The sequence below is a fragment of the Helicoverpa zea genome, chromosome 26, assembly GCF_022581195.2.
Source record: "Helicoverpa zea isolate HzStark_Cry1AcR chromosome 26, ilHelZeax1.1, whole genome shotgun sequence".
Lineage (NCBI taxonomy): Eukaryota > Metazoa > Arthropoda > Insecta > Lepidoptera > Noctuidae > Helicoverpa > Helicoverpa zea.
Genome location: NC_061477.1, coordinates 7,252,118 through 7,270,192, shown reverse-complemented (window position 1 = coordinate 7,270,192; position 18,075 = coordinate 7,252,118).

Genomic DNA, 18,075 nt, shown 5'->3' with positions numbered 1-18,075 from the left:
AAAGTTGCATTGGTACTTGTCTGACCTAGAATGGAACCCACACTCACCCACACTCTCATGAGAGTTTTGTGCTTTACCCACTAGGCCACCACGACTTACTCTATGGGCTGCACTCAGATAAAAAGCACGTTTCAGTTTTCAGGAAAGCCTATCCGCAAACCGAAATTTACCCCAATGAGCTCCCCAGTTTTAGCGTTAAAAACAAATTGGCCTTTTTTTATCATCATTATGATGTCCTCCTAGCCGATTATCGTGCATGGCTACTGTTCTCATTTAAGGAGATAAGCCAGCTGCGCACGACATATAATAGTGCACGAGCATTTGCGCAGACACAGGTGCACTCACTATTCCCTCCCAAAGTCCGATAAGATGGAAATTCCTATACGACCGGATAGAGGTCAGGTTCAATTTATAATAATAAGAAGGACACTATCATATGGGAATCGGCATTTTGCAACCCAAGTTTCATTTATAGCACGAGTATGTGGCCTACTTTGGCGCAAGGAAGCATCATCATCATCTCCCAAGCCTGTTTCCAACTATGTTGGGGTCGGCTTCCAGTCTAACCGGATTCAGCTGGGTACGAGTGCTTTACAAGGAGCGACTACCTGTCTGACTATGTAAATAGGTATTTTTTTTCTAAGTGAATCATTCTTATTTCTCATGTATAACACATTATATCTTCTATCTTATAATGTGTCACGAACTTTAGCATCTGCGAATTTACCAAAGAATACAATACGTCGGCCAATGGCGAAAATTCCCAGAGGCGCGCGTAGCTACTGGGAAAGTTCAAATACGTGTTATTAGCTAAATGTCCATTTTTAATTATAGCTTACCTTCCTTTCAGTATGGGAAACAATGGAAATTGGCCTCCCATAGGAAATGTTATGGATTTTTACATATAACACGTACTTCTGAGGAAATATCGGAAAGATTATTTGTAAGTAGAATCGTTTCTCGCGAAAATGTCATAGTATTATTTTGGTAGTAAGTAATTTTGCCAGAAAGGTCATGGCACATTATAGGTTATGGCACATTATAGCCGCACCGTAACAGCACGGCTGCAGCACGGCGTCGCCTCGAATTTAGACTACAGCTAGCTGCCAGCGCGCTAACTACGCGTTGTCCGCAATGTGCAAGCTCGCCGTCCGCGCGCCGTCCGCGCGCCGGCCGCGCGCCGGTCGCGAGGTGTAAGCTTGCTATCACCGCAAACTCAATATTATTTTAAGACAGTTATGATTGAACACGACGTAATGACGTTGTTTCGCTGCCGAATCGGAGTCGGCGCGTAATGAGCATGCCGTCGGCGCGCTGTACGCATGAGGTCCGCTTGCTTGCAGCACGCAGGCTGCGAGCCCAGTTGTGTGGTAGCGGCAAGCGCGCTGACTGCTAGCCGTTGGCTTTATCATATTGACATTACGAAATATTTATAATATACACGACTTAATGCTCTAAATTGAATGACAACTTAAATGCTGGTGTGGAGCCGTGCTATTGCGGTGCCGGCTATACTGTGCCATGACCCTAAGTCTGACAACCAATCTTACCTAGGGGTATTGGGTTGCCCGGGTAACTGAGTTGAGAAGGTCAGATAGGCAGTCGCTTCTTGTAAAACACTGGTACTTAGCTGCATCCGATTAGACTGGAAGCCGACCCCAACATAGTTAGAAAGAGACTAGGCGGATGATGACGCTCTTAAAATAAGGTTTTTCCATTCAAACAAGTTTATGTAAAGCCAATGCTATTTCACTTCGATAAAATTGTTTTACCAAACAATTTAACAGCAAAGTAGTTGAAACTTTAAATATAGAGTTACTGACAATTTTGTATACGCCGATACTTTCAAGACAATAGCCAAACTTGGTACTGAAAAAAAACAACAACATTAAAGCCACACATGCGAAAATACACCTTATTCTCCAAAAAATAGGGTTGATTTTCATCTGGTGTTGTACAATCAAATTCAGTGACGCTTATCTCAATACAACAAAGTCTAATTTCGCGTAACAAATGCTTTTGAACCAGAAGAGAAGGGTGTAACGTAAAAAATTGAGCAAAACAAACTTACGAGTGCGTTTACAAAAACAGTTTACAGTCGAGCTTTGTTCGGAAATGTGTTTTGGGGAGCGCAAAATTAAGTTTGTTTTTTCTACCCTTTGTAAATGCAGGTTTTTGAATATAAGAGATAGAAGGGTTATCTTTGGGAAAGCACTATAAAATCCTTATCAATCGATAAGGGTAATACCTAATTTGCTTTCGTGTTTCTTGTGATAACAATAGGTGTTTATGTAAGGATTTTCGAGAAGAAACTGGGTTTATAGAATACTAGTTTCTGCCAGCGGTTTTTGTTGGGGAAAATTCCTTCCCGCACATGAATAGAAGCATCCTTTATTTTTTTCTAGCATACCCAGCATAGCATAAGCTAAAATACATACCTATCCTTAGTTTCATCAGAATCTATTTAGTAGATTTTGCACAAACATACATACAAAACTATTTTCATTTATTTGCATTCCATAGAGTGTGTTACAGGTGGTATACGAGGCTCAAAGCTTTTTTTTTTTTTTTATTTGAATCAGGCATCTAAGGCCCATAGAAAAATACAATACACAAATATTATAACATTAAAACATACACTATATTATTATTATTTTTAGCCCATACTGTCCCACTGCTGGGCAAAGGCCTCCCCATCTTGCTTCCACACTTCTCGATCTTTCGACCGAGCCCACCAGTCTCGACAATAGGCGTCAAGGTCGTCACGCCATCTCTTCCGGGGCCTACCCCGCCTGCGGTGTCCATCCTGAGGTGTCCACTGAGCGACGATAGTGGCCCATCTTTCTGGATGCATTCGGCTGACGTGTCCGGCCCAGTTCCACTTTAATATTGCCGACTTTCGGCCCACATAAAACATACACTAATACGTATTTTATATAAGTGACTTAAAACTAATGCAACTAATGCTTTAGTACAATTATGGACCCTGTTAGGGCACAGCAACATAGTTAAAAGAAACTACTCAACCGATTTCAGTGTTCGGCATACAGATAGTTTACAATCTGAAAAAAAGCAAAAAAAGGAGGCTACATTTTATCCGGGTGCGGGAAGGAGTTCCTTATGGACGCAGGTAGAACCGCAGAGAAACTCCTAGTCAAATACATGATTATTTTACAACCTGCATACCCCCACACAAAATCTAAAATTCTACCATCTAAACTGTTAGTACTACCGTTAATAATTATCACACTTCTGAGTACCATCAATCTACGTCAACAGTACAGACAGCAGCCGCAGCAGCAAATAATTTAGCTTTACTTTATGATGTATATACATCCTGCTGACCGTACTGTTTGAATGGTTAATTACTTAGCAGCTTGCTTGATTAAGAGTTAAGCTCTGTGTTTGGATGGGTGACCGATTTTGATATCAGAGTTTTATTTTGTTATCTATAAGTATACTTCAGCAGTAAACTAATGTAATAGAAAGGAAAAAAAAAGTTTGTTTGTTTGTACCTTAAAGGCTCCTAAACTGTTGAATCTATTTTAAACATTCTTTCACCGTGTTACTGTTACAGCCTTTTTTATCGTCCCACTGCTGGGCTGCGGCCTCCTCTCAGACGGAGAAGGATTGAGCGTTAATCACCACGCTTGCTCAATGCGGGTTGGTGATTTCAGACTATATAGTCCAGGTTTTCTCAACATGTTTTCCTTCACATTTTTATCAGCCATTGGTGTCCAAGATATACTAGAAAGTTTTTAATAGTTTTTGGTTTTTAATTCTTTCACTGTGGGAAACACTCTTCCCGTGTTACATAGGCTAAATTTCATCCCGGTAATAGTTCCTAAGGGAGGCGGATGAAATCGCGAGACAACGGCTAGTATATACAATTAAAAAATGTATTTTCAATGTTAAAAATTGTAGTCATAGTAAAAAATCCTTTTATCCTGACTTAGTCTACTTTTTAAAGGTTTCCAAAGTCTTACTTGACGAAATTTCACAAAAATACACTATTCTTTGATAGCACTGGAAAACATCACATTTACTTGCTAGAGTTTCGAACGAAAATAAACCGAACTTCACCAGTCCACCACCAATCCACCGAATAGCTTCAAATAAAATCACCAAAAATAAAATCCTCAACTGGGAATCGAATCCGTAACTCTGTGAAATGAAGCTTGAACGACTTTCAGTAACTGAAGCCGGTGAAAGTTTACACCTGTGTAAGTTTGACGAGTATAAACTTCCAACGACTTTCAGTGTACAAATGCTGGCTAGGATTACTATATCCTTGGAAGTATATTTAAAGAAATAAGTAAGTATTATAAGTAAAAAGAAAATGGGGATTTTAGCAGAAAGTCTCATCATCATCCTCCTGCCCTTATCCCAATTTTATTTGGGCTCGGCGCAGCATGTTTTCTTCTTCCATACTCTTCTATCTGCCGTCATCTCACAAGTAACATTCTTTCTTACCATATCTACTTTCACACAATCCATCCAGCACATCATCAGCAGAAAGTCTATAGAACAAAAATCTATACTAATATTATAAAGAGGAAAACTTTGTTTGTTTGGTTGTAATGGATAAACTCAAAAACTACTGGACCGATTTAAATATTCTTTCACCACTAGAAAGCTATATTATCTGCGAGTAACATAGGTTATATTTTATCCCGGTGCGGGCAGTAGCTCCCACGGGACGAAGGTGAAACCGCGGGAAAACGGCTAGTATAGTTATATAGAAGTAAGTCATATAGAAAGTGCATAGGACTATTTTTAACCGACTTGAGAAATGGGAAGTTCTGTATGATTCTTATAAATATCCACGAATCGAAAAATCGAAATTTTCTTATGTTATTTACAAACACTTCTTCGTGGTTTCATCCGTATACCAAAATCACTGCTTTTTACACATGGATAAGAAGTCGATTATCTACTTTCTCAGGCTTTAGACTATCTGTGTGCTAAATATTTAAATCGGCTCAGTAGTTTTGACGTGAAGCTATACACGACAGAGAGACAGATAGAGTTACTTTCGCATTTTCTTTTTCAATATTTTTTCAAAGCCCAAAATAAAGATTTAAGAAAACAAACGCTTAAATTCGCCAAAAGTTACGTTGCATTATTAATAAAGACGAACTTTTAACTGTTAGGCGGTTTATAAAGGTGGTATTACACTTCTCACAATTGTAACGACTTAATCTATGCTTAAGTAATAAGAAGAAAATACGTGTGGCACTCGGGGACTGCCGCGGTAAAGCTATTGCATAGCTTTCTGTATTGTATTCGTCCGATTTCGGAGCAGCTCGTCTCGATTCGGGCGAGTTCCGTAAAGTCGTACAATACGTCTAATCGCACGACACACAGCGCCGTGTCGAAGACTGCCGAACTGACACGACGTTAGACGATGCACGGCCTTTAAGCCACACCTCCGTGCCCGTCGGAGTGGGGAGCGTGAGGTTTTTTCGTTACGGAATTTCTGGATTTAGTCCCCGCGCTCAAGGCCTTTTTTTTTCCGACGTTAAAAATCATCAAATGACCCCTCCCGCTGTGGGTTAGCAGCGGTGAGGGAGTGTCAGACTCTTACTGAAAAAAACCGTCGTGTTCCGTCATAGGCCTTTTATGTACCAGGGCCGCGGTATCTCTTTCGAACAACCCGCAGCCCCGGCAAGCCTTGGCCCGCTGGGGTTGCTCTTGAGGAGCGCGTGGAACAACGCGCGCCGTCGACACGGGTCTGTCGTCTAAGCAGACAGAGGGACGATGAGCCACCCGAACTCACCGCCCACAGACCCACGCCTACGGTGGCCGGGAGTCATCTCGCGACACCCGGCGCTCATGGTGTCTACCTGGTCCAGCGCGGCGGCCGGAATGAGAGGTGCGAACTCTCTGGCGTTCCGCCTCCTCCTTCTCGAGCATGACCGCTTCGCAGAAGGAGGCGACGGCATCCCACTCCCTCTCGCCCCGGACCATGGCCTGAACCAGAGCCGGACGCGAGAGGTCGCCGCCGCCCAAAGCCTCGACGAGGACCCGGCGGTGCCCCTCCCATGCGGGGCACACCTGGACGCGCTCAAGGCCTGCCATAGAAGCTATGCAATAGGTTAAAAATATTTTTTTCGTTTGTTTGTACCCGAAAGGCTTCAAAAAGATAGAACCGAATTGAAAAAATCTTTCACTGATAGAAAGCTAAGGCTAGCAGCTAAGGCTGGCTAAGGTAGAAACCGAAACAGCTAGTCTATACTATATAATATTATAAAGCTGAAGAGTTTGTTTGTTTGAACGCGCTAATCTCAGGAACTACTGGTCCGATTTGAAAATTTCTTTCAGTGTTAGATAGCCCATTTATCGAGGAAGGCTATAGGCTACTTTTTATCCCGGTACGGGAAGTAGTTCCCACGGGATGCGGGTGAAACCGCTGGCAGAAGCTAGTTATAAATAAATGATTATGAAAGTAAAAAAATAGCTCCAACATCTATAAGAAATCATAAAGCTGAAGATTTTGTTTGCCTTAATGAGTCCGATTTGAAAACTTTCAGGACTAGCCTATTTATTGAAGAAGTGTGCAAATTAATTCTCAGAAGATACGAGACAAACCGCGCTTAACAGTTGGTATTTGATAAATGTAATACCACCCTTTGTAAGGTAGTAAAGTTATGCCAGAGTTTGGGAGGGTCAGGAAGTTTTGACGAAAACATAATCAAGTTTATAGCTGATCCACTTTTAATGTGTTTTCTATACATTAAAAAGATTCTTTGTTATTGTGGGATGGAAATATAGGCCGAGAAGTGTTAAAAAGGCCTTATCTTAGAAACCACCTTGAGTTTTTTGTCTGTTCAATAGGCGATGGGTTTCAAGCAATTTCTTTTGCAAACGTGGATACGTTTTAGGGTTCCGAACCCAAATGGTAAAACGAGACCCTATTGTTTTTGCTCCTCTGTCCGTCCGTCTGTACCAGGCTGTACCTCGTGAAGCGTGATAGTTAGAGACTTGAAATTTTCACAGATGATGCATTTCTGTTGCCGCTATAACAACAAATACTGAGAACTAGAATACAATAAATATTTCGGGGGGCTCCCATACAACAAACGTGATTTATTTGCTCATTTTCTAAATATTGGTACGGAACCCTTCGTGCGCGATTTCGACTCGCACTTGTCCGGTTTTTACACAGCGTAAAGTAAAAGTTTGTATGTGAAATAGAAAATGTTTAATTTTCAAAGAATGTAGATACATAAATAAGATGTTAGATACATAAAAAAACATCCTCGTACATTTTTCCAGTAGGCATGCAAAATTCAAAAGTAAATAAAATTATGAAACTAGTAGTAATAGTAAGTAGATAGGATGTGCAAATTAATGTTTGTTACTCTTTCACGAAAAAACTAATAAATGGATGTAGATTAATCTTGACAGTAATATATGTATTACACATATACTTTACCATGACAGAATTATAGACAACCTCTTATTTCATTCTCGTCATACCCATCAACAACATAAATTCGAGAAGTAGTTCCCTTATTTTCACTCTAGTCTAAACTACAGGCAACTTCAGATATTTATTTCGATCGCAGCACCTTAAATAAAGATGTTAAGCCGTGGTGGCCTAGTGGGTAAAGAACCGACCTCTCGAGTATGAGGGCACGGGTTCGATTCCAGTTCAGGCAAGTACCAATGTAACTTTTCTAAGTTTGTATGTACTTTCTAAGTATATCTGGGACACCAATGACTGATGAAAAGGTGAAAGAAAACATCTTGAGGAAACCTGGACTATATAGTCTGAAATCACCAACCCGCATTGAGCAAGCGTGGTGATTAAGATCTTTCACCGTGTGAGAGGAGGCCGCAGCCCAGCAGTGGGACGATAAAAAGGCTGTTACAGTAACAGTAGCCTAAAATAAATACATATTATCGCAAGAGCATCAAAAAAGCGTAGGTACCTACTCATTATTTAATCACAAAAATGGGTCACGGATTTTTCTCCAAAAATTACCTATTACCCCTCGTTTTTACCCACAGCTGTCCAATACAGTAAACCGGCTAAATTAGACGCCTACCAATCTTATTTTTCGTACGAATGCATTTCAGATTCTTGTAATTATGCAAATGGCGGCCTAAGCCACCCCTAAGCGTATTTTAAGTACCCCCTAATCTGAGGGTTCGATGTTGGCTATCTATTGCGACTGCGGAACCACGGCTTGACTTTTTGGAGATCCGTAAAAGTATGTGTATTGTACGCTCATTTTATTATGTTAATCGACTCGCCAACGCACCACCACACAGGTCGACAGTCTGACAACGACTGACTCCCCACCGCTCGATCCGGTATTTATAACCGAGTGACGTATGCGCACGAGGCGTCATAATAATGACATAACCTATACAATGATGCACATGTACCTGCATACACTACATCTCTCCCTTGTTGTTTTGATTTTAACCTTGTTTCAAAAAGTCCAACAATCAAACTCATTTCTTAAAGATCTATCAAACACCTGCAGCACAACAAAACCACGCTATCAGATCAGTCCACCGATCACACTGCCATCAAACTGATTTACTTTGTTCCGTTTCCATTTCATTTCCCTTTCCATTTAAGGAGACGACAGATATCGGTGATACTGCAGGACACTACATCCCTTCCCTTGTGAAATAAACATAAATAAAAATCCGTCCCTTTGCAGACGGTAACATACCAGCATCTGCTTCAGGCTCAACAAGACAAATTCGTAGCAGTGATATCAGGCCGGCAAGTTTAACTTCAGGTTTTGTAGCCGCTGTTCCGGCCCTGTATTATATCTACACTAGAGATGATCCGTCCATTTGGCAGACATCCCGCCAATCAGTCCATGTGAAATCAAGCAAGTCTCAAATATTGCTGTACCTTCAGATAATGAGCACTCATCTTGCTTGGTTCGACTTCACTTAAAACTGATACAGAATGCATTGTTCCAAGGTAAAAGATCGGCATTAGGGTACCTCATCAATGCTTTTCACTCATTCAAAGCCGTACGAGCCGTACGAGGAAAGTAATCACATAAGATCGTCCCAATTGAATGGTGACCTAGATGGACTGTTTCCAATTTGATGATGACCATATACTTTGTCACCCATTTAATGGTGACCACATACTTTGTCTCCAATTTAATGGTGACTCCATACTTTGTCACCCATTTAATGGTGACCACATACTTTGTCTCCAATTTAATGGTGACTCCATACTTTGTCACCCATTTAATGGTGACCACATACTTTGTCTCCAATTTAATGGCGACCACATATTTTGTCACCAATTTAATGGTTTAAATTGTAGTTCTATGTACGAGTTAAGTACTTTGTGTGCCTTGTAAGCAAGAGAATGCTAACTCAACTAATTTTTGTAATATGTAGTTTTTAATTTGAGAGTGGAATATCAAAGCCTATCATTATCTCAGCAATGTAACAAACAATCTGGTCTTCAACCCTATTGATCAGCGCTGGTACTTTGCACGTTTCTGCTAGTACACTCGCTGAAATTCTGATATAGGCTTTAAATACCCTACATCAATGTATGTCCAATATCTAGTCAAGAAACTGTAAGCTTCTTAGCATTCAACACCCAACATATGAATACCTTACTGCATATAATAGTGCGATAGGGATACTTATATTTCGGTTAGGCATCCAAGAACACTATTATCACCGGACATTGCGTTCTGTAATGTTTGTTTGCTTTTCCTAATGTGGTTTTCAAAAATTTAAGTAGTCAAAGAATTATTATGCTTTGATGGTAAGCTTTTTAGTGTCATGGTTACATATTGATTATAACGAAGGTGTAAAGTAACATTACGAATCAGATTTTAACTAATTAGAACCATATTATGCAACGAACGCACTTTAACAGGTGTCACTAACTTTGCACTATATATTTTGAAGCTGTGACATTCTGCATCACCATAAAATAGAAGAGTCCCTGACCCTCAACTCATGCTCTTCTTCCTTTCAACAAGGTGACAGCAGCTCATAAACAGTTTTCTAGTCGATGCAATTTTCCTTTTGCAAAACAACCGCTAACCTTTCTAAAACATCTGTCTACACATAGATAAATGTGGGATTCTAATTCTATATCTCAATTTCATGAGCAGCTATGCTGCTCTCATGTCATACTTGACCTCATCAATTTGATGATCAGCTTTGTGCTGCTTCCATTTTTAATATTTTACGCTTTTCCAATTTCATGACCACGTATAGGTAACGTAATATTTTTTTTTTTTTTTTTTATGTAAGTATAGTTGGCTGCATAAGTATGTTTATTGTTTCGTTCAAAAGCGCTTACCCTTTATTGCAGCTGACTTTATCTACGTTGTTTTAGTTAGACAACCAGAATATAAAAATATTATTATCTTTTATAGGGACAGCACCCCAGTAAATTTTTAAACGATTTGGTGACTAAGGGCAATTTTACTTCCTATACTTTAAGGAACACTTACTCAGATTATATTTTGCAGTAGGACTTAGGAACTTAATAATATTTTAGTTATTATTAACCAAATGTCGACGCAACTGTGTAGTTTAATTAGCACAAAAGAGTAATAAATGTCGATAAATGTAAATAGTGATAAAGTTCTTTACCTCTCGTGCGATTCCAATTGTCTTACGGTAACCTAAGATTGGTGTTCTAAGATCAATTATTATTAACCCTAACGCTATGGACACAGGACATTATTTTGTTAATAGATATCCATCCCACCACCCATATGGATCTTATCTTATGGGATGGGTTGAGGAAATTACACAACTTTATATTACAAGTAGGTGTGCACTTCAAGAATATATTAATGTGATGATTTATTAACTTGAGATCAATAAATGGATTCTATTTCATATATGTTCATATATGGTTATGTTATTCGCCCCTATGGAAGCATATTCTTCCACAACTCTCAATGTACTTATACTGCTTATTGGTACTGCAATACTGTAAAACATAATTTGCAAATAACAATATTATAATGAGGGCCACTTTGTTAAACTATTTGTAAACACCAATGTAAATCAATAAAAAAGAGGCTAAGATACCAATTAAAATTCATTCAAGCCTGAATCTTGAAGGTTTTAAAAGCACACGCAATCATCAACTTTTGAGAACTTGATTGCAACAATCATCCATGAGCTAATCATCATTAGACAGTTCCCAGAGTAAGTATCTACATTGGAACTCCTTCCAGGTATCATCCTTAAAAGATTTTTTGTCACAGATGAGACGGCCCAGTTGGGTAAATGATGATGATGTCCTCCTAGCCGATTATCGGCTACGGGCGGCGGCTGTACTCACGTAAGGGGATTAGCCAACTGCACAGGACATATTATAGTGCACAAGCATTTGCCCAGACACAGGTGCACTCACTGTTCCTTCACTCTCATAACCCGATGGGACGGCAATCCGACACGACCGGAAAGAGATCAGGCGCAGGACCGACATTTACGTGCTTTCCGATGCACGGGTGTATCAATCACCAACTTCCAGGCCCGACCCGGGAATCGAACCCGAGACCTCGTGCTCAGCAGCCGCGCTTGCGACAGCTAGACCAACGAGGCAGTTGGGTAGATAAAGTAGCATTGTCAAATAAATCACAGATTGCTCCAATGCTTAGTTCCATATTCTTTTGATCTAAGAGTTTTATATCAACCTAAAGTACTGAAATTACAATTGTGAGCTAGCATGTTTACCAAAGATTCTATCTATTGAATACCAAAATTTTGATCCATATTTTCCAGCTAGTATTGCTGCTTGTATGCTGTTCTACTGTTCTGTATCTTCTGGAATATCTCTGTTGTATAACAACCTCTTTAATACAGCAAAATAAAGTAAAAGTATTGAAATTATACCTGGGGTGACTGAGCAACTGTTATAATTAACACTATTATGGGTAGGCAACCCACTAGAGGTGTTGATGGACTTGGATGTTGTGCATAGGTGAATACATACCAGTATAGCTGGGCGAGTTCTTCAACATACATGGCCAACCTACTACGGTCCCTCAATGTGCTGTTTGTTTAACTAGATACCTAGCACATGTTTGTCATTTGTAGAACCGTTGAGTATATAACCCACCAGTTTGTTCTTGTAATATCCTCTATATTGCAAGCACTTGAATTAAGTTAGTTAAGTACCAGAACAATATAGCAGGTATAAGTTGTTGACTAGACTCTGAGAAGTTAAGTTTGGAAGCTTTTTATGATCCAAATCACCGGGCACAGAAAATATAAAAATTATCAAGATTTACTATTTAGTTGTTGCAGTAGTTGACAACTATCGCCAGATAATTTATGCGTGTACAGTCAATTGAATGACCAGTAGATATAGACTACTGCCAACTGTCAAGCTGTCAATTTAATGACCAGTAGATATAGACTACTGCCAACTGCCAAGCTGTCAATTTAATGACCAGTAGATATACACTACTGCCAACCATCAAGCTGTCAATTCAATGACCAGTAGATATAGACTACTGCCAACAATCAGGCTGTCAATTTAATGACCAGTAGATATACACTACTGCCAACCATCAAGCTGTCAATTCAATGACCAGTAGATATAGACTACTGCCAACAATCAGGTTGTCAATTTAATGACCAGTAGATACACACTACTGCCAACCATCAAGCTGTCAATTCAATGACCAGTAGATATAGACTACTGCCAACAATCAGGCTGTCAATTTAATGACCAGTAGATACACACTACTGCCAACCATCAAGCTGTCAATTCAATGACCAGTAGATATAGACTACTGCCAACAATCAGGTTGTCAATTTAATGACCAGTAGATACACACTACTGCCAACCATCAAGCTGTCAATTCAATGACCAGTAGATATAGACTACTGCCAACAATCAGGCTGTCAATTTAATGACCAGTAGATACACACTACTGCCAACTGCCAAGCTGTCAATCTAATGACCAGTAGATATACACTACTGCTAACCGTCAAGCTGTCAATTTAATGACCAGCAGATTTTTGGTATAGAATAGGTCTTTATTTGCTTAGAATGCAGGCACTTACAAAATAGGATTGTAAACAACATAATAAGATCCGTGTACATTTCGCCTTGTTGGCATGCAAGCACAACAATTATTAAACACAATTGATTATAAGGCAAATAGGTTATTGTATTATATCCTCTAGGAAATCCCACCACTGCTAAAGTCGTCTTGACGACAATTCAACAACCAGCAACTTTATATTGCTTCCAATAAATGCCATTTATTGAATAAATTTTGATGCAGGTTTAAGAATGAGTAAACTGATCACCAAGTAATGATTTCGTATTATAAATTACTCATTTGATAAATATTAACACCTGCAATAAATATTGCTACTTCCATTAGAATTGTAACAAGGTAAACTTAAACAAAGAATTACGTAAAAAGGTTAAAATTTGTTTGCAATTCGGGTGATACATACATGAACATAAAAGTTATGTATACTTTGTCATTCTACTCTCTTCCCTTCCTTCTTTCCTTTTGCTCTTTTTAATATGATTGAATATTAACATCGGTCAGAGGTTACTTGTTGTCAAAGCTTATTTAGCATACATTAATTTGGTATAGGCATGAATAGGACAAATTATTTAGTATAACCTTGTATATCAAATATTTTTCTGGATCACCGAACTAGTAGGTAGTTCAAAATTATAAAAATTAGATAATAGGTAACTGTTGGTCACTCACGGTTTTATCCTCGTCGCCAATGTATTGTACGCTCATTTTATTATGTTAATCGACTCGCCAACGCACCACCACACAGGTCGACAGTCTGACAACGACTGACTCCCCACCGCTCGATCCGGTATTTATAACCGAGTGACGTATGCGCACGAGGCGTCATAATAATGACATAACCTATACAATGATGCACATGTACCTGCATACACTACAGTATGGTAAATGATTGGTGGTTTCATTTTGTGTTGCGTCGTTTAAGTAGCTATTGTATTTATTGTTTTCAACTTTGTTAATTCATATTATGCTGTTAGCAGCATTTATTTTTATTTATTTATTTATTTATTTATTTATTTATTCATTTATTCATTTATTCATTTATTTATTTATTTACTTATTTATTTATTTATTTATTCGACTTACACGGCTTTAACAGCATAAACATATGGAGCTGAACAGTCTGGATGTGTGATGTTGATCATTGAGCTCAGGAACTACTGGGTCAATTTGGAACATCCCTTCAGTTAGATAGCTTTTTTACTACGAAATGCTATACATATGTAGGCTATTTTTTATTTGAGTGCCGGAAGTATTAGTAGGTATCTAAGGGACTCGAGTGATACCTCTGATGGAAGTCAGTCAAAGCCATTTTTGATAATAGGTGCTATTTTATCTCATCTCATTTTTCTTTACAGCAGACAATTGCCTTGTAGCATTGATTCACCTTGTGTATCTATTTATATGATGATGATGATGTCCTCCTAGCCGATTATCGGCTACGGCGGCTGTTCTCATGTAAGGAGATTAGCCAACTGCGCAGGACATATTATAGTGCACAAGCATTTGCGCAGATACAGGTGCACTCCCTATTCCTTCACTCTCATAGCCCGATGGGACGGCAATCCGACACGACCGGAAAGAGATCAGGCGCAGGACCGACATTGACGTGCTCTCCGATGCACGGTGAATCAATTACCAACTTCCAGGCTTCGGGCTGCTTTGTGAAAGTCTTCTAAAACCCACAAAGCGATTTCGGCCCGACTCGGGAATCGAACCCGAGACCTCGTGCTCAGCAGCCACACTTGCGACAACTAGACCAACGAGGCAGTTTCTCTATTTATATAACTACGTAACCAACAGCTTAACCCTCTTTTACACCTACAATTCAACTCATCATCTTCACCCAAACTATCAAAATGTCTTCCTTCCAAGACGATAGTATGAAACATTTGTAACACGGATCAAAGGGCAACTGCTCACAAACTTAGTTAAGGAATTTCACATAGTTCAGCTAAGGGCAAGGGTGTAGTCTCCGCCATTTTCCATGATATTATTATATGTAGTATTTAGAAATTTTGGACGTTCCTACGAAATTACTAATGTTATGTAGTATGTATGTGTCTGTTCAGTAAAAGTTAAGTTTGTAAATGTAGAGGTAGATCAAACATTGCTTATCATGATTGGCTGAATAAATGAAACTGAGAATTTTCACAAAAAACCGTTAATCCATTAGAACTCTAAGTATTTACTGTTTACTATACCTATGTTTACTTGTTTGACTAGAAATCAACCTTTTTCTTAAAAAAAGAGTTTCTGAAACTTAATAATATCGCCAAACCTTACAGCATTAACAATTCTTTATTTTACGGAAATAGTTTCTTTTTAACCAATTACTGGTTAGTTATCAGACATTCTTACTAAAATTACTACTTATAATATTATTCTCACAAGCTAGTTCTATCTGTGGTTTTGTGTAAAAAGTTATGTAGGTATTTCATCTAAATGATTCTGCTTACCTCTTTCGTCAAACACAATAATTTTAAACTATTTCTTCTATAGATTTTACTTTCAAGTCCTAATGAATAGTTTCGCTTATTCATTTTAAACGCCTTTACCTTGAAAACTAATTGTAGCTACTTGTAACTTCAACCTTTATTACTTTTGGTGTTAGACAGGCCAATATTTTGTGCCTAGGGCTAAACTAAGGTTAAAGAATAAGCTTAAATTACAGTATCTAGGTACATATAGGTAAATGCAATTATTATTGTTATCTTTATTTATATCAGAGCATGGATCGATAAATAACTTAATGTAATGCATGCATGCATTATGTACGACTCGGGAATCAAATCAAGGATCTGATTGCAGATCTTTTTCAAAAAAATACTTATATTAAACTTATTGTGTCAATATCCTCGCCCTAATTTCAATTGTTTGCTTCCAGTTGACGCAGTATATCTTTTTTTCATACTTCTCAGTCTGAAGTCATATTCATATTATTTATTTGCATTCCACAATGTATGAAGTCGGTGTTACAAATGGCTTAGAGCTAGGTACAATTGTGGACCCTGTAGGGCACAGCAAAATAAAAAGTCATTTCAAAAGTAACATTTTCAGCCACAAAAAAAAAACATATTTTCTTGTAATTGAACGTGCCTACTTAATATGTACCCAACAACCTGAACTAAAATATACCCAAAACAATGATTAAAACAAACCAATTATATAGGCCCTCAAACACGACATAAAGTCATTTCTCTTTGTAATAGTTTTCACAATGGACTCCAAGATTTTGATGAACCGAATTGCTTTGTCAAATCAAAACTTGTGTTTAGAGTCCTTGAAATTATGGATCCTCTAAGTTTTAGATGGTATGGCCATTTCAAGATGGGTATTTTGAAGTTTGGTATTATCTATTAGGTAATGTTGTTCGTAGGTATAGAACTTTGGAAAAACGTATAGAGGGATAGTAGGAACGTAGGGAGAGAGTCGTGTATGCTGAAAGTTTCTTAAAATCCACATAGAGATTCTGGCCTGACCCGGGAATTTAACCTGAGATCTCGTGCCCTCCAAACTTTTTGAAACCATAGGCCGATGGGTCAGTTATGTGTATACAAACCAACGAATAGGTTACCTATGTGATCCAACAGACAAACTATGTATATTTATAGTTTTGATGGACATTATGTACCTTATACAACATGTAACTTAATTAACGCACATCCTGAAATTAGTTTGTTCAGAATCGTTTACTGAATCGATTTATATCATTTTTAATATAGTTAATTTTTTATCCCAAAAATAATTAAAACTACGGAAATTATTGTCATATTAACCCTGTACAGTCAAAACAAATTCAAATAGACCGTAACTCAAAGTAATAAGACTTCGTGTATTGTCGGCTTTTTCCGTAGTTTCGTTATGTTGTGTCGAGTCGAGCGGCGCGCGGCGCAATATTTGCGTGCGTAGTAGTATGACCAAAAAGTTCTCCAAGAATTGGTATAACTAATTTAGTAAATAACAAAGCATATACATGTTAAATTAATTCAGTATATGTATTATGATTATAACATAATATTCTAATTGGGGTGTTTGAGGGTGTGCGTTAATTAAGTTACATGTTGTATAACATAAAATATACCTTTTGATCAATAAATGAATAAATAATTATTACATAAATTGAATTACTTAGCTGCTGTCAGCAGTTCCACTCGCGCCCCATGGGAACTACTTCGTTTATCCGGATAAAACTGGGCTATCTAGCACCTGGACAAAAAGTAGCCTACGTGCTATTTTAATATAGAAGTTCCATCAAAATCCATTCAGTACTTTTTGCGACCAACAAACATGCATGCATACAATCTTTCGCATTTATAATAATTATTACTAAGATAGTTAGATTAATTAAACTTACCTTAGCACCCACTTACAACAGTAGGTTTCAGTAATCTACCGGACACGCGACACAGATGGAGTGTCAATCACTCTGACACACAAACGGTTGATATTTTGATGTGTCGTGACGTCACGGGTGACGTGCCACGTAATTGGTTGGTTGACAACTGTGTGTGTGTGAGTGAGTAGTTAATTCTGCAATGAGTGACGGATCACGTCGCATCAACTGGGGAGACTGTCCCCGCCGCCGACTACTATCTTCGGGTGGCGATAACAGTAATAGATATGGATATTCAAATTTTTTATAGGTATAACTAGGACATCGTATAAAGGTGGTAAATAACCATCATTGGCCACAGAGCATCTTGGTCAGATGATTATGGCAGTGCTTGTCTATGCGGTTATTAGTGCCGCAAGCACTTTCTTTTATGGCTAAAAAAGCCAATAGCTGCACGACACTTCTTGCCGCATTTGTCGCAGGTGAAGCGCGGGTCATCCACGGGTGCAGCGTTCTTGATGCGAAGCCTTTTCTGCTTAATGTCTTCGAGCCAGGCTTCGTCATATATTGCAGTTCCGGTGCGCAGGTCGGGTCTCCATGAGAGCCTTTCATTGGCGCGTGCTTCCCAAGAATTAGCGTTGATTTTGAAGCTGTCCATGTCACGTTTAAATATCATTAGAATAACTACGAAGTTAAATT